The sequence below is a fragment of the Desmodus rotundus genome, chromosome 2 (assembly GCF_022682495.2).
Source record: "Desmodus rotundus isolate HL8 chromosome 2, HLdesRot8A.1, whole genome shotgun sequence".
Classification (NCBI taxonomy): domain Eukaryota; kingdom Metazoa; phylum Chordata; class Mammalia; order Chiroptera; family Phyllostomidae; genus Desmodus; species Desmodus rotundus.
Window position 1 is genome coordinate 92309023 of NC_071388.1, and position 25907 is coordinate 92334929.

A 25907-nucleotide genomic window follows, 5' to 3' on the forward strand; every position below is an offset into this window, starting at 1 on the left:
ATTTTTATATGCATTTACTTATTTAACTGACACAAAAATTTACTTTTTCATATGCACTTACTTGTATAAATTGTCAGTTTTGTTTTCTGTTTTAAGGTAGTTATATTCTCTCTCCACTCATGTGTGCAAAACTTCTGACTTAGGAAATTTAAAGGTTTGGTCAAGCAATGTCTTGCCACAAGAGACAAAGGTTTCACCTTGAAGGCATCTTGGGAATTTGGGCTGCAAAGGTTAACAGAGGTTTACTATATAAGTATTTGTAAAATTAGATTGAAGTTTTGAATATTAAATGAAAACATTTATTGAAAGAAGATTGCTGTATGTGCTAAAGAACAAAATTGCTACTGAGCATTTTCAGAAAATTGCAGAATTTCAGAGTTGATGCTATACTGGGATTTTATTTTTATGATAACCATATTAGTGTTAGTGGAGTTAATTAAAGTTATATATTATAATCTTCTGTCTAAGGCTTGAACACCCTGTAAAATATCTCTGTAAAGTGGTTGTCCATACTTAAACACCTTGGACTTAGGGGATTAATATTTGTTGATATTAGGAACTGCTATGGACTCAACATGTCTCCCCCCACCCCCACATTATTGTTGAAGCTCTAACCCTCAATGTGACAGAATTTGGCAATAGGGCCTTTAAAGAGATAATTCAGGCTCAATGAAGCCGTAGGGGTGGGGCTCTAATCCAACAGGCCTACGTTCTTATGAAAAGAGGAAGAGACACCAAGGATGAGCATACACAATGAAAAGGCCAAGGGAGGACAAGCACTGAGAAGAAGGCTATCTGAAAGCCGAGGAGAGAGGTCTTAGTAGAAACCAACCCTGCTGCTACATTGATCCTGAACTTCTGGGCTGCAAAACTGAGAAAATAAATTTCTGTTTAAGCCTCCCAGTCTGTGATATTTTATCATGGCAGTCCCAACAAAGTATTCCAGGAACTAGAGTTCTCACAACAATTTGCAATGTAAAAATCAATTAAGTCTATTTCACAGGCACAGAAACAGATTATGGGAGATTTGAGACATGTCCCAAAAGATACAAAATCAAAAGTGGCATAACCAAGATTTAATTTTCTTCCAGACCAATATAGTTCCCTCTATGTTTTCCACCTTTGAGCACATAAGGGTGTTGAAAAGCTAGTTTTTATATTGACCTGAATATTTTATTCTTGTATGTTTTATCACTGGCTCTTGTTCTACTTCTTGGAGTCACAGAAAACAACAATTTATATTTTATGATAAATTCCTTAATATACTTGAGCATAGTTATCATATTCCTTCCTCATGAATTTGCAAACAATGCCAGTTCCCTTAACTGTTCCTCACATCACGTTTCATTTACCTAACATCCCGGTCACAGATCCCTGAAGATGTTCCTGTTTGTTTAGATTTCTTGTTAAGATATATCTCCCCTATGTCTTTAAAAAATGTAAAGACAAAGTACTGTATTTATACATTTTAGAAATTTCATTTGGTTAGACAGAGCCCATCATTTAGTCTTTCAAGATATCACTGGAACTTGATTACTTCATTCAACACCTTTTCTGTGCACTTGGATTCATGTCACCTTCAACTCTGATGAACATGTTTTCATCCAAGACACTGAAAAAAAATGGTAGCTAAAATAAGCCTTAAAATATTCCTGTAATAGGCCATAGGAATCCTTTCTACTCTGACACTGAGCCATTTGCTTGCACTTAAAGTGTGGTTATTCAACCGGTTGCTAATCTCTATCTGTACTTAGATTAGTTACTAGCATATCTGTGCATCTACCCCAGGTGATATCAAATCATATATTGTAGACATGCTTTCATAAAGCCATCCTGGTTCCCAGCAAGCACCACTTCTTTTAGGGGATCATGAACCACTGTGTTATGCTTCATTATTTTAATAATATATTCTAGGCTCCTGTTCAGGACTAACAACAAGCTGTCCTTGTAAACTGCCTCTTATATTTTCTGAAAATCAGGACATTTTTCACATCTCTAGTTGTCTACCATTTTTGTCTTCACCTCAGATATGAATGGCAGTAATTGATAATCTCGTTGACAGATCCTCTCACTAGTCTATGGTTCTCTAAACCTGTTTCCTGGCTCATCTCCTTTTCCTTTTTCCTATTTCCTTCCAAGGAATAGAGTCACTCATGTGAAATCATGGACTGTTCCCAGAGGTGGTATAGTGGTCAGCGATAGATCTGAAAACTGGGGACTTACACAAGGAGCTGTCCTTAGGTTCCTGACTGCGCTGGCAGGGCAGAGTGAGCCATGATTACGTAAGGCTGTGCTTTCATCTCTGCACATGGCTCTTCCTGTACTCTGGTTTTCACCTCGAGCTGTGTACGTGGACAGGGTTACATCCTTTTTCTATTCACTCTGAGTGCTTTCCTTAGCCAGAGATTCAAGACAGCTTTGAATTTTTTCAATCTTTAACTGAGAAAGGTTGTGATGTATAATGCTTTTATTTTCCCATGAAGATTTTCTCTGAGGCAGACATGTACCCCAACCTTTACCTAATCAAGAAAAGTTGTTTGGGGGATGGAAGATGGGGAGGCAGGTTGGACTTTAAATGAACAAATCAGTTATAATAAAAACACTGAGATTCAGGTGCCTGAGGTTAGAAATACTGGAGGGAATTCAATTACACTAATTAATATTTAAGAAGGGCTAGAGATCACATACTGAATGTGGGAAACTAGGCCAGTCAGACATGAGCATATGGGGAAGGCAAGATCAACTGATAAAAGTAACAAACAAATCATACATAAATGGTCCAACAGGAATGAAATAGAGAATATAAAATAAATGTTCCAATAGACACAGAATAGGAAGTAAAGTAAATGGTCTACTAGACATAAAAGTAAAATGCTTTAACATACCATACACAAAACATTGGTTTTATGTAAACACATAATAAAAATTTTTTTCAAACAAATTAGTAGGAAATGTTACCCATTTATTAAAAATCCAGACTTAGTTTGGGTTCTGTAGATTCACAGCATATATTCAGGGTCCAGCAGAAGTAATGCCTGCTAGAGTGTGGTTGGTAGGGTAATAATATGGGTGTAATAATTTCTAGTTTCATTTGAACAGTTCACCTAAAATTCCATATGGTGTGCTTGAGTGTGATACTGTGATGTTACAGAATTACATGCTTATGATTTTGTAATAAAATGCGGAGTTATTTGTGTCAGACCCTGTATTTGCTCTCATTTCTTCACTGACTCATCAAGTAATACTCCTGACTTTCATAATAGGTAGTTCCCTGAAGGATAAGCCTACCTGGGAAACCAAACCCAACAGAAGGCTAAAAAGCAGTAGTGCTCTGAATTCCACACAGTTCTGGCTCTGATGTCATTGGGTTGATGTCACAGTTTTACCACATTCTCTCTTGGGACACGATTTTCTTAAAAAAATTTTTTTGACACATATAGTCAATTCTGATTACTGGTCACTCTTTTGTATACTTCAAAACTTTCTACGCCCTGGCTGGTGTGGAATTGATCCCTGGCTGGATCAAATAATGTGTAAGAACCCTGGAACTCAAAGCAGTTTGAGTCTCCTGTTCTGCCTCTAGGATGCTCAGTTTCTGAGTTTATTGACCTTCTGGTTCAAGCCACTGGATACAGCAGATATATTGGGCCAAAAGTAGATTTCACATACTGGGTTCTATTCCTTCAAGCTTAAGATAAATGATATTTTTACACTGAGGAATAGATTATTTATTATAAAATCATCACTCAGAAAAGGGTACCTTGTCTTAAATTTACCCAGTAGATGAAATTTATCAGATATTTTTAGAATGCCAGATTATCAGAATTTAAAATATTAGTTTAAAATTTAACCAGTAGTAACAAAGAAATAAGTCAATGGAAACTTCTTTAATTATCTAAGAAGCATTGCTTATATTAATTATGTAATACATGGACATTTATTCATTTATTTTACATTTACTCAAAATATATTAAAAGCCTCCAACAGATTTTTTTTTCATAATGTTAATTAGCCATTATCTGTAGTTACAGGAAGATTGAGCCAAAAAATGACTGTTTACCACTAAAGAGAATGAAACTAGGAAACCTGAAGAAAGATCCATTTTTAAAAAACCTGAAGTCTGTTCTCTGTAAACACTTTGAACTTTTATGACACTGAAGTATAAATCAAGAATAAATTGACTTGAGGTCTTTAATGGTCTCTATATAGAGTTATCAAGCCAGAATTACATATACATTTGTTTTTCAAAAGCTGTCACCCTTACACTAGCACCACAGTGTAAGGGTAAAGAGTGCTCCTGAGTTTCTTTCCTAGCTCCCAGTCCTGGGTATGTGACTTTGGGCAAATTATTTAAACTGTCAAAGCCTCAGTTTTCACTCCTGAAAAATGGAGGAAATAAAAAGACTACCTAGCATCATAGATTTGCAGTGAAAAATAAATGAATAAATGAAATAATAAATGAAGGTTGCTTAACATGTTGCCTAGCACATAAAAAGCCCTCAATAAATATTATTAACTATAGGTATTAAAATTGTGAAACACCTAAAAGGCAGTTGTTTTCTTCTGGTTATTTATTTTTCTATGGCCTGATTTTACTCACAATTTTTTAAAAAATATATTTTATTGGTTATGCTACTATAGTTGTCTCAATATTTCCCCCTTAGCATCCCTCCACCCAGTAGCCCCCTTCCTTCAAGCATTCCCCCCCCTTAGTTCATTGTCCATGGGTCATGTATATAAGTTCATTGGCTTCTCCATTTCATACACTATTCTTGACATAACCCTGTCTATTTTGTACCCACCAGTTATGCTTCTTACTCCCCGTACCTTTTCCCCCATTCTCCCCGGCCCCCTTCCCAGATGTTAACCCTTCAAATGATCTCCATATCAGAATCATATAATTCTGTTCCTGTATTGGTTGTTTGCTTAGGGTTTTTTTTTGTTTTTTGTTTTTAGATGAAGTTGTTGATAGTTATGAATTTGTTTCCATTTTAATGTACATAGATTTGACCTTCTTCTTTTTCTTAAATAAGTCCTTTTAACATTTTGTGTAATAAAGGCTTGGAGATGATGAACTCCTTTAGCTTTACCTTGCCTGGGAAGCACTTTACCTGCCCTTCCATTCTGATTGATAGCATTGCTGGATAGACTAATCTAGGTTGTAGGTCCTTGCTTTTCATCACTTTGAATACTTCTTACCAGTCCCTTCTAGCCTACAAAGTTTCTTTTGAGAGATCAGTTGACACTCTTAGTGGAACTCCTTGGTAGATAACTCTCTGCTTTTCTCTTGCTGCTTTTAAGATTCTCTCTTTATCTTCAATCTTTGGCACTTTAATTATGATGTTTCATGATGTGTTCCTTTTTGGGTCCAACTTGTTTGGGACTCTCTGTGCTTCCAGGACTTGTATGTCTAGTTCCTTTGCCAAATTAGGGAAGTTTTCTTTCATTATTTTTTCAAATAAATTTTCAATTTCTTGCTCTTCCTCTTCTCCTTCTGGCAGCCTTATGATTCAGATGGTGGTACGTTTAAAGTTGTCCCAGCAGTTCCTAAGCCTCTCCTCATTTTACGGAATTCTTTTTTCTTCCTGCTATTTTGATTACATGCTTTTCCCTTCCTTGTGTTCCAAAGTATTGATTTGATTCTCAGTTTCATCCTCTCCACTGTTGTTTTCCTGCAGATTTTCCTTTATTTCACTTAGTGTAACCTGCATTTCTTCCCTTATGTTTTTCCTGTACACAATGAGTTCTCTGAGCATTCTGACAGTGGTTTAGAAAGTAAAACTTAAGGAAGAACTAAAAATTACAAGGACTTCATTGAGACAAATGGTTATCAAATTAGACACAAAGGGATGTTATTAAATATGGGGTGAGGCAAAAGTTGTTTTACAGTTGTTCATATGGAAAATACTACTAATAACTAATATTATAAGAAATAAACTTTATTTTACATACTCACAGCTGTAAATCTACTTTTGCCCCACCCTATATATCAGGGAGAGCAACTGATGACAACAACCGTGAAACAGCTCTACATGGTGGGAATCAGATAAACAAAAGAAAAAGAAATATGGAAGGCCATGAAACTTACATAATTTACAAGGGAAGCCAGCCTCTGAAGACTAGAGGAGCCAGGAAAGTCACCTCTGAATGAATACTGGGACAGGAGAGTACACTGAAAGGACTGATGTTCTCTGATCAAATGGGAACTACTTGTAAGAATAGAATGAGAAATAACACAAGTAGAAAATTTTAATTGTACTTGATTCCTTTACTGTATAGCCTACATTAGGAGACAATATCTTTGTGTATACAAATACAGATGAGATGCTTAAAAAATTCTTGGTGATGATGACAACAGCAACGAGGATATTTTTAACAGCCAAAGTTAAAAATTCATTTATAAGATAAATTAAAATTATAACACATGTTGACAGACGTTGGGACATAGTATCCTATGACACAAAAGCTTTTCTTAAATTGCACCCTAAAGATTTGGTAGTTAGAAAAATATTTCGTGTAGGCAACAACGAAACAGAAGTTGCTTTAGTGCAGAGATGCAAGCAGACGCATGGCTTTCTGCCTTGTGCCTGGATATCAACCTGCTTCTTCTCAACTTCCATTCAGTGAAAAACTGAAATTCAGTTAAAAACTAAAAAAAAAGATACTGCCAAGGAAATTGAGATGGCAATATAACATCACACCTGAGAGAATAAACTATCAAGACAGGATGAACAAAATCAACTGAAGTGGAGCAAGCAAACTCAACACACGTCAAGGAAGCTTTCTGTAATGTTAAAATAAAGATACTACTAAACAACCAATCTTGCTATTCACGGATGTAGCAAATGAAGAATTTTTTGTCAGAATTTATTTGGGTAACTCCTATGAGATTACTCCAAATACGGGACATGTTTTTGGATTTAACAAATGAAATGTTAAGACCTTTCATGAAAAAAATGAAACTTTACCAGAAATAAAACCTTTAAATCACCCAAAACAAAAGGCTAGCCTACTTAGAAGAATGCTCCAGTCTGTCACAAAAACTATATAACTCTTGATGTAGGAAGATGTAGTTGGAAATATTTCCATTAAAGCCCTGACATCTTCCCTTCTTGAGATGAAATCATTGTACTCTGCTGAAAACCCATATTTAGTTGTAAACCAGTATTCAAAGTATATTCATTTAAAATCTCCATTTAGGTAAAAAAAAATAAATTCATTCCCATTTCAATATAAACTATGTAAACTTCTAAAATCATCTTAAAAGGAAAAACATTATTCTTTCTTCTAATGAAGTGTTCTTATTCTAGTAGTGGATATTTGGAAAATAATAATATGTGAGAATATTATAAGTAAATAGATCCACCTGGTCAATGTGTTAATTTAATGCATCACTTTAAAAACATGCTTTTCTTTTATGCTGCTATTCTATAAATAACTACCTTGTCATGGTTAAAACAATATATCAAATTTGATATAAATACACTAGATATGGTAAATATATTTCTGGGTTAAAATAAAAACAATGCAAATTGTATAATAAAGACTATACTACTGTCCCATTTTTATTTTGATAAAATCTCTTTTTAAGTGATATTATTTCATGTTAGGCTTTTTGTGCTGCTCAACATTATAATTAATAATTCATATTTTTGTCTTTCCCCTCTCACTCTGACAACTTTTATTTTTAATTGGTGGGCATGTGCCAAATTGGTTTGTTATTTATTTATAATGTAAAATGATACAGGAATTGAATATGTGGAATAAGATAGATTTTTCTTTCATGTGACAAAATTTTCTTAATGATGGAGATAGTTCTTGCTCACCCTGATGGACTAAAAGATTTTAGAGAGGTTAGATCTGATGGCATTAGTACCTCGTATGAAAACATGTGATAAATATATTAAATGTAACTGTTCATTTATGTTTTTAAAATTCATTTCAGTATTGTGAGGACAGCTGGGCACATGCATAAAAAGAAGATAAAAAATACCAAAATGTGTAAAAGACTCCCTAAACTGATAGATTCTATAGTGCCAATTAAGTAAAAATTCTGACCAAACAGATCTATTTGTATTCTTTCCTAAATGCTAAAACATGCAAATTTAGTAGGAACAAACAGAGAAAATTTCAAAGATATTGAATTTTCATTGAAACAAATAAAAAGTTCTGTCTGTAGGGGCTTTATAGAGCATTCAATGACCTATTCAGTGCTTCCCATACCAGAAACCACATAATCTGAAGGCTAGAGCATTGAACAGTTATGCCAAAAAAATTCAAAGTGTGTTCTCAAGGACATCAGCAACCAAACTGCCAGGGAAGTTGGTTGGAATGAGGAATCATGGGCTCACCCAAGATCTACCATGGAATCAGAATCTGAGGAATATGACTAGAATTTACACTTAAGTCAGCTAGTGTGGTACAATTAAGTTTGAGAACAGACTTAGAGCAAATCCCCTGTACCTCACAATAGCTTCCTATTGTCAGATAAACCCTTTCAATTGATCCTTTGTGTCAAACAGTAGAGAATTCACGAGACTTAACACATTTGATTTTTATATGCTTCCTCAAAGATTCCAGTGTCTCTCATTGCTTCTATTAATTTAAAAACCATAGTCCACTGTCACTCCCCTACATTAGCCAGCCTCTTCTCTCTGGCTCAATGTTTATTGTCAACTGTGCAAGTCTTTGAAGCTTTGACATCATTTAATTAGTCTCCAACATTTGGAACAAGGAAACTTTTCTCAACAATTTGGTCCCGATTCTCATTTTAAAGTTGACCTTTGACAGACTATATTTGCATATAATATTAACCACTTCAAAATAATTTTAAGACATTAATTATTTTAAAGATTATTAAAATGTAGGAGGTTTTAGGTTGGCATTAGGCCAGATGTGGAACTGATGTACACAGAAGTGAAACCCTTTAGCTACAGTTAACTCATTAAGTGGCAGAAGTCTGAACTAGAGTACAGGTATTTTGACATTATTACACTTGCCTTTTAATCTGCTCCTTGAGCAAACCTTCCCTTGCCTTTATGGACTATGCTCATGGTACGGGCTCTGTATTTTTGAGATATTTCATAGGTACTTATGTGTACATGGTGTTTATCTTTGAAAAATGGACTAGAAAACCCAATTTTATTGTGTTAGTATATGATTATGCAATCTGGGATTGTCCAGTTTGAAAAGGCAATAACAATGATATTAGTATCAGTCTTATGAGGTACTATTTCTGACCTGATAATAGCTAGATTTTTAAAAACTTATCATTCTGAATTTTCAAAATTCATTTGAAGGTGTGGTGGGAGTGTGGATATGGGAAAGAAAATATAACTGCTGCCACATTGAATGTGTATCAAAAATTACAAATAGCCACAACTATTACTTGGTTAGCTCTGTTTCACTATTTGAGTATAACAATGAAAAGTGTAATCTAGGATCTCAGTCATAATAACTACCATATAATAAAAGAAAATAGAAGCTAGCTAAGAAATTAGCATAGATACAATGTTTCAATAGAGCTCTACTGCATAGGATTATTTGAAAAATGTTCCCTGCAGGTAGAAAGAACATACACACACAACACATATACACAGCATACATCAAAATGTTTATAATTAAGTTTTTAGGCAAGAATAGCAATAGATCTGTTTGTATGCACTTTTACTTGGCATTATTTAATCTTTCAGAAATGGGAACTAATTTGGATTTCAGAGTTTTTGACGCTCCAGGTTATGGCAAGGGTAGGAGAAGGAGGAGAGTAAGTAGAGGATGAGCGTGTGCATGTGTGTACGTGCGTGCACTTGTGTGAATTTAACCCCTCTGAATTTAAAGAAGAAAAATGCCATTATTGTGTTTATGTCTTTATGTGACACAAGTACTTTTCTCCATAACTGGAGTTTACATAGGCTCTATCGTAACACCTTTGAGAGTCCCTTAAAACATCAAAATTGATTTTTTCCATATAAAACCTTCCATGATGTAGCTTTATTAACATCTGAATGAATGTTTCCACTGAGTTTTCCAGAAGAGGGAACTGAGTATGGTTTAGAGAGCAATCTTTTTCATGATGATCAGTAGCAATGTTTCTCCTCTATCAGAAAGCAAGCCATAGAAATACAAAGTATTAGATATATACCTAGATAAAAATAATATTGTAGAATCCAACTGCTATCTGAGAGGTGAGGGACAAGCTGGGATGGACTCCTTGGCTTCCTTCTGTCCAAAATTTTTCTGTTTCCCTATTTCCTATGGTTACCACCATGGAACACGTTAAAATCTCAGTAGGGACACTGTTTCAACTTTTCCTTTCAAAACACAGTGAAAAAGCTTAATGGGAAAAAAAAGTCCTTCCTATTTCCATGCCAGGCACAGTGTTAGATCCACAAACTTAAAAGCCAGGCAAATAGTCTTTTATGTGTCCCAAACCTCGGCAAGTGACTTAGTGCTACAAAAATTCCCAAATAGGCATGTGACCTGACTAATGTGTGCTGTTAGGATGAGTCAAGGAAAATTGAACCATCTGTACTTTTGCTGGACAGTCAACTAATTTCTCTCTGTGCATTCAAAAACGTAATTTGTATACTTTAAGGGAGATATGAGAGGAGTTTTTTAAAAAAGGGTCTAATTTTAAATTGGTTATATAAAATGCTCTAAAAAGTAAACCTAGAAAACAGGCAAAAAGGCTTAGAACACTATGATTGCCTTAAGAAATCATTACAACTCATTTGTGTACTAAGACTTCTTTAAGACTTACAGAAGGAAAACAGGGACAATGAAGGGAATTAACAAACTGCAATAATCTTCATGAAGTGGGCTACGGACACTCTTCCTCCTCTGTGATGGAAACTTCCAATGACTGGACTCTTCAAATGGGTGAAGGCAGAAAAACAGCAATCAACAGAGGAGCCATGTTAGTTTTTGTAGATGTTTACAAAGTCTTGCCATTTGTTTGGCAAAAATCATACCTCCATTACCCCATATGGGAATTTAGGTGGGTTGGTTCTATTTTCGAAGTTTTCAATCTTAATGGGAAGGAGGAGACAAAATAGTAATAAAAAATGGTTAAATATAGTAATGAATGTAGAGTGTGTCAAAGACTGCACCTAACAAAATAAGTGTATTTAGGGAGTAAAAAGCCAAGATGAGACTGAGCAGGATACTGTGGATAAGATGGCAGACAAGGATCTATAGAGGATCCTAAGACATTTGTCCTCCATCTCATAAATTAAAGTGTCCCACTCACTTTACAGACCAGGAAACAAAATGTGCATTATAATAACAGCAGCGAATATGCAATAGATCCATATTACAAGGCAGGAACTGTGTTAAACATTTAAATGTATTATCTCACTTAATTCTTACAAGTACCCTACTTGGCAAATGTTATCATTGTCTTTTATAAACGAGAAAACTAAAGCTGAGAGATTAAATAACTTGTTCAAGGGTGTACAGTTAAGTGGAAGAGCCAAAATAGGAACTCAGATATGTCTGATTTCAAAATCCAGGTTTTTAACCAGTAGGCCAGTAGTTCTTAATTCAGACAGTCCATTAGAATCACCTGGGAAACTCTACTGATGCTCAGTCCCTACCCCTAGACTAGAGGAATTACGCAGCCTCGACTGCCAATCACTGTGCTATCCTGCCTACCTCCTAGGAAGGTCAGCAGACCCATGCTAGGGTAAGTCAGCACTAGAAACCAGGTGTCCTCAATCTCTGCAGAGTGGCTCTGCCGCTGCCCCACCAGGTACTTCCTGCCACGTTTGTTCATCATGACTATCTGTAGAGTAATACACGTGTGGAAATTTTTACGAAGCATTATCACGGCAGCATAGGTCACAAGTCCACCAAAGAGAACCTGTTCATATCTATCTATGGGCTACAATGAATGAACACAAAGAAGGCTCAAAGTTATTACTCTCATTCCCTAAGGGGAAGTAGAGGCTGGCCTTCAAAGCCCTTCATACCAAAGGTAATCACTAACATTTGGAATGACTCGCTCCTCTCCTTTCACAAATCCAATAAGAGTAGCTACTTGATCCAAGGGAAAAAGACCAGATTACTACTCCTTTGCAAATGCTATTTTACTCAGGGCCTCAAGGCAACCGAAAGCCATTCAAATCATAAAAGTAGTAGAAGTAAAGAAAAAAGTGTGGGCAATAGAAAGAGAGTAAGATTTCACCTCAGCAGCCCTGGGGTTGCGTCTGTACTCTGCCACTGAACTGCCATGACTGAGGCCACTCTCAGCCTCGGTTTCCTTCTCTTCACTTAAGCCACATCTCTCTTACTGCAGTGACTTTCAAAGTGTCCTAGCCACCTGCATTACCTGGAAACTTGTTAGAAATGCAAATCATCAGTCTCTACCCTCAACTGGGAATCAGAAAGTCTGGGGTGGGGTCCAGCAATCTGTGTTTTAATAAGGCACCAAGCGCCTCTGATCACCTCCAGGTGACTCTGATGCATCTACTTCAATAGGGCTGTTGTCAAAGGACAAAAGGAGCTTGTGAGTAGTATATTTAGTTTTTATGACTATCTGCTTAAATCCAAATCTAAAATTCTCTCACAGAAGTGTTTAGAGAAATAATGTGTAAGCCTATGTTAGTTAGATTAATAACCTCATTTCTGAATTTCACTTTGAATGTGTAGACCAGGCACAAGTCAACCAGAGGTTATGCAATTAGCTTGGAGTCAAAGAGAAAGCAAGGAGTAAAACTGAGAAGGAAACCCTAGAGTGAACCTGATTTTAATTCAATCAAACTGTTAAGGTACCAAGCACGCATTTTCATCTATAATCACAATGAGCCTTTTTATAAACAAGTCTCTATCTTCTCAGCTTAAAAATATAATAGTAACTTTTTGGATTTTAACATGAATTAACTTTTATAATTCTGGGCTAACGGCAGCTCAAGAAGCAGTAAGAAATTGCAAGTTTTCTATAGTGAATAGGTGCAATTGCCTTGACTTCTCTATATATGAAGTACTTTCACTCCATATTATTATTTGGATACTATAAAATATAAACTGGATTTCAGGAGATGCTTTGGGATCCTCCTCCCACCCTCCTGTCAGCAGCGCTGGATCTTTTTACTGTAATTTATCTAATATAGCTGCTGAGACACTTGATACTTTTACATGCAAGGGTGCAGAAAAACAAAGAGCGAGGGAATGGGTTGTTAATGAAATTCTCTGACTGTAAAAAAGCACTTTGGAATGATCAGGTGGTAAATAATAATAAGAGGAAATAACAAAGTGCCTAGATGCTACTGCAATAGTCGCTACATAAATGCAGAAGAGGTCAGACATGAATAGAATTTTCATTTATCCAGCTTCTCCGTGTGTATATAGGATATACAGTTACTAATTTTTCAATAATACTTGTAAACTATTGTTCAAAATCTGTTCTTGCTATCTTATCACTTTAAAAGGCATCATATAGAAACACCCATTTGTCCTAGTAAAATGGAGAATGTATGCAAAGAGGCTAGAGAAAAGAGCCTTTTTGTACACATTAAAAAAAGAGTTAAAATAACAGAGAATGAAGAAGAGAAAATACTAACACTATTAGAACAGCTAGGGACACACACACAAAGATGATCTTTGAGAAGTATCAGGAACAAATAATTCTATTAATTTGTGACACAGGAACTACAATGAAGATATATGGTCATATGCCCAAAATACAGGTATATGCACTTTCGCTTTGGGGGGCTATTTTTATAGCAGTGTTTGTTTTTAAATGGAGTCAGGGAGAGGGAAAGGAGAAATATGATTTTTTTGTTTGTGGCTTCTGTTGCTGTTTACTTTTTCTATAACACTAAGGAACTCCATACCTGATTCTTCCAATAGTTCCAGGACCTTAGTGCTTATCATAAATTTGCCATTAATTTTCTTGTTTTACCTTAGTACTTGTTCATATCCCAATGCCCACTCATCAAGTATACTAAATCCTAGTCCATGGATATTCTACTTTTGAAGAGATGGAGAAGATGCTTAGAGTTGGGAAGATTCCCTTAGTCATTAGGGGAGAGTCTGATTAGGATTCTAAGAAAGCAAAGGCCTTAGTAAAAACACAACTATCTAAACAATACTGAGCACTAAAAACTGAATCAGACAAAATTCTCCCCCTTCCTTTGTCCTCTCCCTTTGTAGAATAACGTTGTTTTCAGGATCTTTTCTATCCATGGTCATTAAAAAGCAGAATTAGACTTGCACATACAGCTACATTTCAGCATATCTCAAATTTCCAACTTGGAAAAAAGACAAACTTTCCCAGAGAAACTCAGGGAAAACAACTCTGAATATTCAGAAAACTTTCACTTATTTCTAGAATAAGAAAATGGAGAGATAATTACCAACATAAGAAAGTAGTAGTAAAATATTAGTAATAATGATATTAATACCAGTACTTTGGATTCTAGAACATGATTTATCACAAAGATTCACCTGTATTAAGGGGGACTCCAGGACAAGGAAGTCATTAAGGCTACAGTTTTATCTTCAGGGTTCAGCCAAAATCAGAGTCTCCGGAAAGCTGTGAATGCTCTCAGAACAGACTTTAGCAATGAGATTGGAATGAACACTGGGACCGTGGCATAAAGCATCTCCCTGTCCCTTGCTCTAAAAGTTAACTATTAAACCATATGTTGTTCATCCTGATTTGGTTTACTCAATTCTAGAAACACAGACACACTGATCAGATTGCTCTGGGCAACTGAAAAGCTAGTGAAGCCATTGTGAAGACAGTGTTCCCACCAACCTTACCCAAAGGGCTTCTGTTATCAGACTATCAATTCGGTGTTCCTGGTGAAGGATGGAAAATATCTTCTTTTGAAGAACACGTTCTTTCTTTCCCTGGGTTTTCTGGTTTTGGTACACTCAACATTTTAAGTGCCTAATCTCCTCCCCTCACCCCTCAATTCCCTTCTACTCTAGTTTATTCTTTTAATTATTTACAGACTTGCTTGTTTGGACACTTTGTTCTAGTAGAAGTTAGCTGATTTTTCTCAACACCTTTTGGTGGAATGCAATAATAGATGCACAGAGAGGGAATTCGTTTCAAAGGTATTTTTAGATCTTTCCCTTTTATTGATTTTTCCTGTGTACTGTCCACTCTACAACTTGAAATCGCTACAACAGTGTTTAAAAAGTCCATTGTCAGTCACTGTTTAAACCATTTTTTCAGAGCAGTTCTTGCAAGCCCCATTTTATTCTGTTTTAAGGAAGGTTTTGTTAGGGTTGGTTTCATTTTCTTTGTTGAATCACGCTGGCAAAGAAATAGTCTAGAACATTGCTTTTAAATGTGGTATGATTGGGATTATAACCATATTGAATCTGTATTCAAAATTTATTAGATGGAGCCATGTGCAGTAAAAGGAAAAAGAACTCATAAGTCTTCAATGCTTCATAAACATGAACACCATAGAATGCAAACATTAAAATTCACCAAGCACAACATGATATCCCACTGTTAGAAATATATTTTCTCATGTCCAAGATTCACAGTGTAGGGGGAAGGTGGGGTATTTACATGTGGGATTTTCTTCCATAATTTTGCTAATGAGCATCTGTGAATATGCCTTAGTATCTACATAATTTGAATATGTGAAAACAATACACTATAGGTTATAAATAGCATGATAGGATGTCCATTTGAATACAACTAAGAATAGTAAACTTTCCTATGATAATCTTCTATAACTCTTAATTTTCACTTATATTTCTAAAACTCAATAATTTAGAGAGAAAAAAGTTGAAGAAATTTGAAATTAAGAGAAGGGTGAAAATGGCTAATGGTGTTCAGATTTTTAGAAAATGCCAATATTTGTTTAAAAAACAGGATTTAGGGCCAAGTTCCACAGTGATTTTTGACAAATATACAATAAAACTTTCTGAATCTTCAGAAAGTGAAACATTTACCTCATTTCAAATTTAGAGTAATAAATTATAGTGAAGAAATTATAGTGAAATTGGCCATGGCCAGACTTTGAGAGAAAGAAATTGAACATTCACTGTGACCAGAAGAAGGGTAAGCATGAGAGATGCAGCCCAGGAAAAGCACTCATTATGTGTCATACGATAACGTTTTTATAATTTTTTTTCATGGGACTATTTGAAGAAATGGTCCCAGGGTTTTGTTTTTTGGTTTTTTAAATAGTCTTTTTTCCTTTTATATAGCTAAAATCTCTCTAAATTTTATGGAAAATTCAGGAGCTCCTCTTAAGGGTTCTGAACCAATTTAAGTGGTTGTGGCAAAGTGATAAAGCAAATCAGCAGTAACACCCAAAGCAAAGTTTTGGGGCTTGGAATGTCAACTGGCAAACTCAATGGTCCAACTGCACAAGGGCAAATTGGAAAGCCATGCCTGAGTACTACCCTCGACAATAACGATTCTTGATCTGAACATTCCTCCTACCACTGCTTTACTGTAGAACTGCAGCTAAATTATATATCTCAACTTTTTGTGAGCATGAGGAAAAGACAATGTGTTATTTTCATTTTTGATTTTTGGTATATATTTTTCAAACTGTAAACCATAAAGTGCTATGTAAAAGGAAAGTGGTATTAGTGTTTCATAAGAGAAACATAAAGGTTGATAATAGATGTGTTTGTTTTATGAAGTACTAAATTCTACCACTAATACTAAGTATTCAGAAATTTGGTGGGAAAAAAGTCTCCAGAATACATTTGCTGAAAATAATCATCAAATTTTAATTTTGGAGAAAAAGACTAGGACAAGTCACAGGAGGTTTTTGATGGAAAATCAGAAATCCTTAGTCTATGAACCACCCATGGTAAGATCCAGTTTATTCTAAACTAGTACTAACCTGTCTCCAGAAACCAAAGGGAGCAGTGAAGAAAGTTGCCCACACTTATGTGCTTCCCCCTTCTGGACAGCTAATGAATCCATAGGCTTGAGTTCACATTTCCGTAAAAGTAACACAGTAAAATCTTGTCACTTTGTTTGCTCTGATGAAATAGGCTATGCCTCCAATTAAATTATACCGCAACTTCTTTCCCACTACCACTGAGGTAAATACAAAACTATGCACAAACACGTGGTAACAAAGAACGGAAGAGTTGTAGTCTTAGAATCTTACGTTTCTATCCTATTTCCACTCCTTACCAAGTCATTTAACCTCTCTATGTCAAATTTTTCTCATCTATTAAGTGAAGATAATGGTACCCATCACACAGGATTGTTTTAAAAATTAAATGTAAAATGGTTGGTGCAGAGAGGTCACTCCATAAATGGCAGCCAAATCACTACCTGCAGTAAAATCCAGATAAAACACATTTCACCAGGACAGCTGCCCTGTGAGGTAGGTCTGTTTCCATGCTACAAAATCCATTATGTCAAAATAATTTGGTCATTTTCACAATACTCTTTAGAGAATTTTTATGACATTTCCCAAAAGACGAACTAGCTAATGGTTCTATGAAATTCCTGTATTTAAAAGGGAGCTTTATTCAGTTCATAAATTATATAACAAGTTTGTTCCCCAAATCCAGCATCATAAAGACCTTCTACCATAAAGAATAAGGGTGACATTTAGTAAACTAAATTATCAAAAACTATAGAAGGAAATGCATATGGGTTATAGGATGATAGGAAGTGCCCCAACTGAAAGCAACATGGAGAAGTGTGCCCTGTAGAAACAAACTGCAGATGAAGAAGAATGGAATGACTCTTTAAACACTAGAGAGAAATGGAGTAATGGATATTTCGAGGCCTAAAAGACCATAGATTAAGAAGTGATCAAAATGAACTCTAAGGTGAGAGGTAAAGAAAGATTCAGAGATACATATCTGTGGGAAGACGACCAGTGAGAGCAAGATTCCTAGGACCTGAAGAGTATTTAGGAATAAAATTCTTATGTGGTATGATCCAAGGTGGGGCTAGCTTCAGAAAATACAAATATTGATGGGTTAAATCAGGACTGAGGAAAATAGAAAGCCAAATATGGGCAGCTTTAAGGGAAAAAACAGGCAGCTTGGAACTCAACTGTCATCACAATTCATTTGTGTTTCACATCCCACTGTTTGTGACATTAACAGAATTTCGAATTTAGCAATGAACTATTTTTGTATTGTGAATCTCTACAGCCATTTTCCATATGTAGCTACTACCACTGCAACTAGAAATAATAGCATTTTTGACCTTTAAAAAAACTTACAATTAATACTATTCAAACTTGGGGTTACTTAAGAGTTTCTCAAGTTAATTCACTTTTTCTACCATTTGGAGTGTGCTACCCCTGCTCTTTATTTGCATAAAATCCAAATTATTTGACTATTTCAGTAACAAGTCTGTTGGTAGTGTTTTCTTTCACTGGCATTTTTCAAAAAATAAAGTTAGTTTTAGATTTTTGAATTCTGTTTTCATTTAACTAGGATAACTAAAGCAAATCTTTTCATGAAGGCATTTAAATAGGAAAAATTTTCACAGAAGGTACCTATTGTGTCAAATATTAACCAAGACAATTTTAAGTATTAGTATTTATACATTAATCTGTGAGTCATATATATTACATATACTATATATAGTGAGCTTATGTTCATGTACACAGGGCCTTTATGTATTATTGTCATTATTGCTGGTAGTGAATATCACTTACTGAGAACCTATTATGTTTCAAGAACTCTTCCATGTACAATGCACCTACACCATGCAATGCAGCCATTACTGCTCCATTTTCCACTTCAGGGCTTAGATACTACAGATACATGGATGCTACAGACAGCAAGTCGGTGGATCATACAGTAATTTGGAAATATAGAGGTGATAACCAAATACATGGCTGTGCAACTAAAGAGTCTGTTACTTTCACTACATAGTTCTGCCTTTCATATTGATGCAAGCCTCCAGTTTTAAAAGTTAACATAATGTGTTGTCAAGTTCCACACAATTGCTTTTTTTCTAATACATTGTTATTCCATTGAATCAATATGCCCTTCAAATTGTTTATGCTTCTACAGAATATCTACACTGATGTTTATATGCTTTTTCTTATGAAATGTAATTCAGAACTAAAAGACCCTTTAGCACCTACTATGTGGTACCTGTTAGGCTAGATATCTTTGTTCACTCTCATGCTAAAATACAGAACTTGACAATGTAGAATCCTCTCCTTCCTGAAGAGGCCTCTTTAGGTAAAATTGTATATCTAATCCTTTCCAGTCACTGATGGTATAAAGAAATATAGCACTGGGTGAAAAGCATTAGGGATTTGGATTTAAAAATTCCTTTTAATAAAACAAACCTAGTTAGTCACAAATTGTGGAAACAAAATCCATAACATGAAGGGTATTTAAGGCAGATTTAAACATCATTTCTACCTAGAAAGAGGAAATTAGCCTGAATGATGTCATTTAGCTAGCGAGCTAAATTGTATTACAATTTTCATCCATAAACCCAGATTCTTTTTATTTTACATTTCTTTTTTTTTATTGGTGTTCAAGTACAGTTGTCTCCATCCACCCGACTCTCCCCTGCCCCACCTACCTCCACCTCCCACCCTCAATCCTAACCTCCCTTGGCTTTAACAGTATGGAATTTCCTCAAAAAATTAAAAACAGAACTTCCTTTTGATCCAGCAATTCCACTGCTAGTATTATACCCTAAAAATCCTGAAACACCAATTCAAAAGAACCTATGCACCCCAATGTTCATTGCAGCACAATTTACAATAGCCAAGTGCTGGAAGCAACCTAAGTGCCCATCAGTAAATGAGTGGATCAAGAAACTGTGGTACATTTACACAATGGAATTCTATGCAGCAGAGAGAAAGAAGGAGCTCCTGCCCTTTGCAACAGCATGGATGGAACTGGAGAGCATTATGCTAATTGAAATATAAACCCAGATTCTTAATGTGTGTCACAAAGATGATATCTTTGAGCCACCCTCAGCAGGAAGTGTGTTTTGAGTTGTGTGGTCAGCAGTGATAATGGAGTGGCATTGGACAAAATATGTTTTTGGTAAGTTTCCTCAGTAATGAAAATAACTGTAACAGTAATAATAATAATAATCAGCATCATAATGATGATAGCATTTAACATTTTACTATGTGCTAATTACTGTGATTAGCACTTTACATGCACTATCTTACTCATTTCTCAAAACATCTCATGTGATATGTACTGTTAATAATCCAACTTAACAGAGAAGGACACTGAGATACAGAGAAGTCAAAAACCTTGCCCAAGATCACACAAATACAGAAGCAGAGCCAATGAGTCTGACTCTCACACATACACTAGGTGGGAGTTATAGCAGGCTCTATGATATTTGTTTAGAAGAATACTGCATTTATTTTGTTCTACTTATGTCAGCTAGGTTTGGGACCCAGCTGGTTGTAAGCCCACATCTGAATAGGAGTTAAAGTTTGAGTTGCCCACATCTGAGATCAGCTAATAGGAGTTAAAGTTTGAGTTCATACTGTCTGCTAATTAAAATGCTCCCTTCTGAGGAGATGGTGTGCCTGGATAATCCTAGAACATAATACATGCTCAAAAAAAAATCTAATGAATGTTAACAATAGTTTCTATAAGTGACAAGCTAACAGATGATTTCCATCTCTTACCCCTTTTAATAAAATATGTTGTCCTATTGTCTAAAATATTTTCACCCAGGGCACATATTATTTAGGCAATCGGTTGAAAAATTAGAACTTTAAAAAATTCTTTTTAAATATAGAGTGTTGGGTATGTGGAAAACATTAGAGGTTTGTGTAATTAAGATGTATGGACAGTTTCTCACAATAGAAATAAAATACAGTGCTAAAAAAAAGAAAAGAGAAAAAAAGAAAAAAATTCTTTTTAAGACTATACTTCCAGGAATCATTTCCATAGTTTACTTAAAAAATCTTGTTGTTTTGTTTTGCTATTATGTTATATCAGTTAACACATAACTCCCTCTAGGAAACCTTTCCTGTCACTCTACTCTCTGGTCTGTTCTAGGAGAGTACAGTATGCTTTACTCTGTCCTCCACAGAACCTCATCAAAGCCACATTCTATTGTTAATTGTCTTCTCTCATTTATCTTTAGTTCCTTGAAGATTGACGCCGTAACTATCGTACCTCTTAGACCCCTGGGAATCCTGAATGCTAGTATTCAATTAAAAAAAAAAAAACGGCCACAAAACAAACAACAACATATGCACACTAGGACAAGCGAAGAGAAGAAAAAGAATGATCTTGTTGTTGACTATGCACACTTTCTCGTCCTTGCAGGTGGCTTGTTTCTCCCCTTACATTGTGTACAGGTCCTCCTGAGAAAGAGCTTCCCCCAACAGGAGGTATTCTGAATTGACTGCTCTGTTCCCCAGAGAAGTTTACTAAAGCATCAAGGAATATATTTATATTTATACACACACATACACACATATTATGCAGTAACACGAACATAATTGGAAGGGAGAAGGAAGTAGACAACATCTCCAAAGAAAGTTTATTATATTTATATTACTTTCCTTTTTTATATTTACTGATTTTATTCCCTCTTTACCCCTAATGTGTTATATACTCTAATATATTTTATACCTAATATATATCATAAAACTAGAAACTTTATTTTATTCATCACTGTATATCCCTAGTTCCTAGTTCCAGAACAGTATTTCTCATATTATATTTCTGGAGATTGTTCTGGAATTAATAGAGGGGGTGGGTGTCTCCAGTACTTTCCCAGGAAAACATGAATCACTGGTGGAATTTCAAGCTATTCTATTCCTCAGACCAGCAACCAATTCCTTCATGCATAAGATGTCCCTTCTAGCATGCCCATGCCCAATTTCTTACACTGCTGAGACTTGGGAGCAGAGTACTAGGCAGAAGCACCTTGAGCCCTTCCATACTTTGCCCCACATGCCAACTAGGGAGGCTGCTGCCATGTAAGCTCTAGCATTTCCTACAGGTTAACGGAGCCTGCAGAGGGGCAGTAGAAAAAGACATGCAAGTCTTCATCATGCCAGGTGCACTCACTCACAGATTTCTCTCCTTCTCTCAAAAAGGATCCTGGCAACAAATCACTGATGGTGGGAGAAGTTAAAACAGAGGGTGCCCATGATACCTCCCACCCCAGTCTTGGTGGATATTGTTACCAATGAGGGGAAGGAGCAACCTACAAGGGTTTCTTAAATTTTGCAGCTTCAAAATTGTAGCAGGGTCCTACTATATGAAGCTCTCAATAAATGTATACATACACTGACAAAATACAATGGAAATCTTGAGTTTTACTCAAGAGGAGATTATGTGGCGATTCATGCTAGTATAAAGAATATCCTAATAATAATAAATTATCCTAGTTATACGTTTTTCTCAGACAACAGACTGACTTGTTCTTTTTCATCTTTGTGTCTCCAACATATGACAGTCCCAATATATGACTGAGCATACAGTAGTTTTCAATAAATGATAGCTTAAAAACTTAAAGAATATTTTCTACAATGGTGTGACATGGCTTAAAAGGTTCAAAAAATGCATAATATTTTTCTAAGCTTGATTTTTCATTTTATTAGCAGGCAATCATCACTTACTATTGAACATGCACTAGGGTTTGGTCAGTGTTAATATAATAAGTCCTCATCAACTGTGGTATGGAAATTCTACAATTTTATATTCATATACTAGAAATTTTAAAGCCACAATCTTGAAACAGTGGTTTTCAAACTTTAGTGTGCATAACTAACCTGGATAGCTTTCTAAACTACAGAAGCCTCAGCTTTATCCTCAGAACTTCTCATTCAGAAATTCTGGAATGGGGTCCAGGAATCTTCTTCATGACAACCACCCTAGGTAATTCTGATACAGGTGGTCCTTGGGCTACTTACTATGGATTGGGCTGTAAAGATTATATGAAAAGAAATCTTTATGCTTCACCTTTTTCAGTATGGAGAAAGACTAGCTTATTCAATATGACTTAACCATTAAAATTACCTGTGAAAAGACCATGCGCTTTACTAAGTGCATGGACTTTTGAAAATGAACCAAGAGAAGACAAGGGCAAGAAACAGTACATATCCAGGCAGAAAGCACTTATTTTAAAATTTCACAAAGACTGACAGCGTGTTTAAAGGAAAAGTGGGAGAAGAATGTCGGCCTTGCAGCAATGTTTCATGAACAACTTAGGGAAACAATGTTGACTCAACAAGTTTATTTGATAAAATTTGTTTTAGTGGCTATTATAAAAATGGGCACATTCTAAATCTTTGAAACACTGTTAAATATTTATGTATATATTTATATGAAATACTTTAAAAAAATCCCTCTTTAACTCTCTACTTTCCATGAGACCTTGGCCTTGCCAACATCATTGCTCCCCTACCCCCAAAATTCACCCCTGGGACTGGAAGTCTTCTCCTCCACACATGTGCCGGGGAAGGAATGGCCTGTGCTCTGCTCTGACCTTTAGGTCTCTAAGTATTTTCAATGGAAGTCTCAGCACTGAGTTTTCTAAATTCAGAGTCTGTGATTCTTCAAGAGTTCTAGTTAATGAATGATATTATTTTATTGAAATTATTTTAATTTTTATTAAAATTAATCAATTCCAATAAATCAAATAACTGAAATTTTAATAATTTAAATTAATTATTAAAATTGTTTTATTAAAATTAATTATTTTATTGAAATGATTAAAATACTGAAATTATTTTATTATTCTTATGAGTATAGTAAATTGCATAACTTGTCATAGTTTTCTCTTTGATTTGGCTGCAAGAGAGTTTAAGGGCAAATATATAGCACTTTACTGAATGTAGTTTGTGTTCCAACTTCAGTCTTAACTCCATTTTTATATCCTTGTTTTGTTTTTTGTTTTGTTTTATTTTGCTTATCTTTCTTGTCTACTTTCAATTCATGTATTTTACTGTATTATCTGTTTCTTTTTCTTTGTCAGCCATTTTGATTTACTTTATTGGAACAAGGTGGTTGAAAGAAATGAAGAAACCAAAACAAAGAGTGTGTGTGTGTGTGTGTGTGTGTGTGTTAGGTGTATGTATCACACACCCAAAATATAAAATAAAAATAAAAACTAACCTTCTCAAATAATGAAGATATTTTGTAGTCTTTGGGCCATTAGATTCACTTCATTATTAGTAGGGTTGTAATTTAAGGAGGCACAGAATTAAATACCCCTATGAGAAGACCCATATGAAATTGGACATAGATACTTTCAGCACCAGATCCTTAAGTTCTCAAAGCCAACTACAGCTGTGTGAAAAGCTGTGTGCTAGGTCCTCAGATTGACTGTACATAAAAAGTCCAGAGGCTTAATAACTGTAACAAAGTATACAAATTTGAAAATACTTTTCTTTTAAAATTGTATCTGTGTACATATAATAATATATGTACATATATTATTTACTTGATGTATTTTAAATATATATACATATATTTAAATATATATGTATAAATATATACATATATACATATATATACACTTAGAATCTTCAAACCAAACATTTCAGTTCTTTGCTTCCATTATTATTCTCTTTTAAATAAATAATTTTTATTAAGTAACAAATAGTGACAAGTAATCTCGACACTGAAAGCTGATATTCAGGCTGGGTTTAGTTTATTTTCTGCATTTCTTCTGACAATGTGCCAGCTAGTGTAAGTCTTATTCTAGTAAAACTCAGGTAAGTTAGAAGAACTGAAATTGGGCACTGGACATCTTAACAATGATACTTATCTTGATTTGTCTTTATATGACCACTCTGGGATGAAGTATTATTGAGTTTCAGACCTAAATATGATTCTTTGCTCTACTTTTAATTTCTGGGTCTCGTATCCTTCCAGATACCAAGGGAATACAGTGCCACTCTATAATAATGCCAAGTAGTGCTCATTTTTTGTTTGTTTTTTCCCCCAGCATGGGCAACCAATAGCTGATTCATAATTCCATTACATCACAGTTGGATTACAGAAGTGCTTTTAGTCTGACCTCTGCGTGTCTCTGGCAACTCATTTGTAGATAGTCCAGAGCTAGCAGCTGGACTTCATTTTTGTTCCAGCAGTCACCATTTTATGTTTCCCCAATTTACTGTGAGTTTCACTATCGACAAGTAAATCCCAAACTCCAAAAGGTATTTAAACTTAGTGCATTAAATCACAGAAGAAATATTACCATTAACTTGCCACAGGTTCATGTCATTCAACTACACTTTACCACTCATTCTCCATATATCAAAAGATAATGATACTGTTCTACCACAGAAGACTGATGAAATACTTAGCAAAAGTAAGTGGTTACAAAACACTTTTTAAAATCAAAGTGCTCTATTTTTTAATCTTGCATAGAACTCTGGTTCAATTTTTGAGCCTTTCTAAGTCCTTATAATTTTCTGGTATTCATAATAAAGTAGGCAGATGGTTTAGACTCTAAACATATGCTTTAAATGCCCCCTTTGCAATTTCAAAATAGTGGACCAAATTGTGCCCTCACATAGCCACAAGAAACTTTAAGGAAGCTGCCTCTTGAAATCTGAGGAGAAAATGTTTATCCAATGCCTTGAAAATGTATTTTCTAAACTTTCTTATAAGCTCTATTCTACATATGAAGGCAAACTATTTTTTTCAATAAAACAGAATAGAGTAAGGAAGAATCTTAACCAGCACAATATTACATGGTTCAAGAAATACACTAGGAGGTAAAATATAAGTTTTACATACTTGTATTTTAAAATTCTGATTCTCTAAAACCTTATAAGAGTCATCTGATTTAACTTCTGGATGATTGCCATATTTTTATTTTTATTATTATTCCTATTACTATTGCTATCATGTAGATGCTTTATTGTTAAAGCACTCTGCAATTATTAATTAGTTAAATTATGTTTATGCATGTTTTAAATCCATGTTATTTATAGTTATTACAACCCTAAAATGCTATTTTGTCAACCAATTATTCT

At 35.0% G+C, this 25907-nt stretch overlaps 1 protein-coding gene across 25 annotated transcripts in view; it reads right to left on the bottom strand.

The window, feature by feature from the left end:
• ZBTB20 (zinc finger and BTB domain containing 20) overlaps positions 1–25907 on the bottom strand; it is an 830054-nt gene that overhangs the window by 423044 nt on the left and 381103 nt on the right. The gene's annotated exons all lie outside the window — the stretch shown is intronic.